Source organism: Myotis davidii, unplaced genomic scaffold (assembly GCF_000327345.1).
Source record: "Myotis davidii unplaced genomic scaffold, ASM32734v1 scaffold665, whole genome shotgun sequence".
Taxonomy (NCBI): Eukaryota; Metazoa; Chordata; class Mammalia; order Chiroptera; family Vespertilionidae; genus Myotis; species Myotis davidii.
Genome location: NW_006296410.1, coordinates 416,490 through 418,514, shown reverse-complemented (window position 1 = coordinate 418,514; position 2,025 = coordinate 416,490). Strand labels below are relative to the sequence as shown.

The following is a 2,025-nucleotide window of genomic DNA, read 5'->3' as shown; positions in this document are numbered from 1 at the left end:
CCCCCTCGGCCGGAGGAGCCGGCTCAGCCGCCCCTGCACGCTCCCCTGGACTCTCCTGTTCCCGAAGGACCTGCTGCTCCCGGTGCCGGCCGCCCCCACACGGATCCTCAGCTCTGAAGGCCGCCCCCGCCTCTGGCCTCTCATCGCCCCCACGAGCACGCGCCTGGGGACTAAGCCCTGAGGCGGAGACGCAGAGGCCACGCCGCCTGTGGGGGTGGGTGCTCGCACAGGGCCCCAGACGGCCGTGCCCAGTGCTCCCTCCGGGCTCAGCGGCTCCAGTCCTGGGTGCTGGTGCCGGTGCTGATCCGATGCGGCACCGGTCTGTGTGCCAAATTCCGCCTTTGCCGACTGCTCGGGCGCGACCCCCGTGTGGGCAAAGGGCAGACCGGTGGGCGGATGGTGGGAAACACAACTGCACGGGCTCTGGGCCGTGCCGATCCCCCGGGGCCTTCCTGGCGCCACAGACTTCTGTGGGTCACGGGGTGTGAGGAGGCCCCGGTGACCTGGTCACCATGTCCCCGTGGGCACAGGTCCAGACCCACTGAGAGCCTCGGGGTCCGGTTTCAGCCACATCTGCACAATTTTGCGAAGCAGATTTGGGGCCAATGACTCAAGGGAAATTGGGTCATGGAGTCACTTATACATTCTTCCGATGTCTCCCCTGATAACTAGGCCAGAACCCGTCTGCCTCCTCTCTGGCAGGTGTGGGACTCGGACCTGTACCTAGAAGGTGCTCAACAAATATCTGGCTGATAATGAATTTAAAACATTTCAGAGAGCCTTGACCGGTGTGGCTCAGTGGATAGAGTGTCGGCCTGCGGACCAAGGGTCCCAGGTTCGATTCTGGTCAAGGGCATGTGCCTTGGTTGTGGGCACATCCCTAGTAGGGAGTGTGCAGGAGGCAGCTGATCGATGTTTCTCTCTCATCGATGTTTCTAACTCTCTACCCGTCTCCCTTCCTCCCTGTAAAAAATCAGTAAAATATACTTTTTTTAAAAAACATTTCAGAGATATGCCTCATGCTCTCAGCCACAAATAAAGCCCTCACACGCCCTACAGCTAACATAGTCCACCGTGAAGTCCTGAGCGCTTTTCTCGTGGCTCTGTAACAAGCAAGAGGTGCCCTCTCGCCCCCTCCCTGGAGGAACCAGCCCTTGCACCACAGCAGGAAGAGCAGCCCGGCTACGGGGCTCAGGGCTTGAGGGCGACCTGGGAGCCAGGAGGTCACTGTTGATTCCGGTCAGGGCACAGGCCCGGGTTGCAGGCTCGATCCCCAGTGTGGGGTGTGCAGGAGGCAGCTGATCACCGATTCTTTCTCATCATAGATGTTTCTCTCTCTCTCCCGCTCCCTTCCTCTCTCTGAAGTCAATAAAAATATATTTTCCAAAGAAATTACACACAGAAGCAGTGCATGGCCGGGCGGGGCCAGCCCTCGGTGCAGAACCGTGAAAGGAGGGGCTCTGTTGGAAGCAGATGTTTGCACACCTGTTCACAGCAGCCAGAGGCGGAGCAGCCCGTGCCCATGGGTGGACGGCGGGTTAGCAGGATGCGGTCCATCTACAGGGTGGATGGAGTTCAGCCTCGAAAGGAAGAAGCCGGCGCCGGCTGCACCAGGAGGAGCCCTGGCTCTGTGAACGGGCCAGGCAGTGTGTGCGCGAACCTGCGTGATGGCCCCTCCACAGGCCCCTGGGGTGTCAGCCCCACAGACCATGAGCAGAAGGCGGGGGCGGGCGGGGCTTCGTGTGGGATGGGCAGAGGGTCCGTCTGGGAAATGGAGAGTCCTGGGGTGACGGTGGCGGCTGCAGGACCTGGGCCTGTGCCTCTGCCCCAGCTGGGCTGTGAGGGCAGATGGATGTTCCAGGTCTTTCATTACAATAGAGAGAGAACCACAGCTGTCAGGCTCAGGGCAGCCTCCCCACGTGTCCCGTGGGCCCGGGCCTCCGTGTGAAACCTCTTGGGGGCAAGTGAGTCAGACCACGCGGCCGACGTCTGGGAACCAAGATCCGAGCCTCTGCCCGTCCGGCC

General features: G+C 61.4%; 1 long non-coding RNA gene across 1 annotated transcript in view; it reads right to left on the bottom strand.

The window, feature by feature from the left end:
• Positions 1–278: 278 nt before the first annotated feature.
• Positions 279–2,025, bottom strand: part of LOC107184337 — a 7,890-nt gene continuing 6,143 nt past the window's right edge. Inside the window, exon 3 of the long non-coding RNA XR_001515146.1 lies at positions 279–288. This is a non-coding gene — a long non-coding RNA (uncharacterized LOC107184337). The remainder of the gene's footprint in view (positions 289–2,025) is intronic.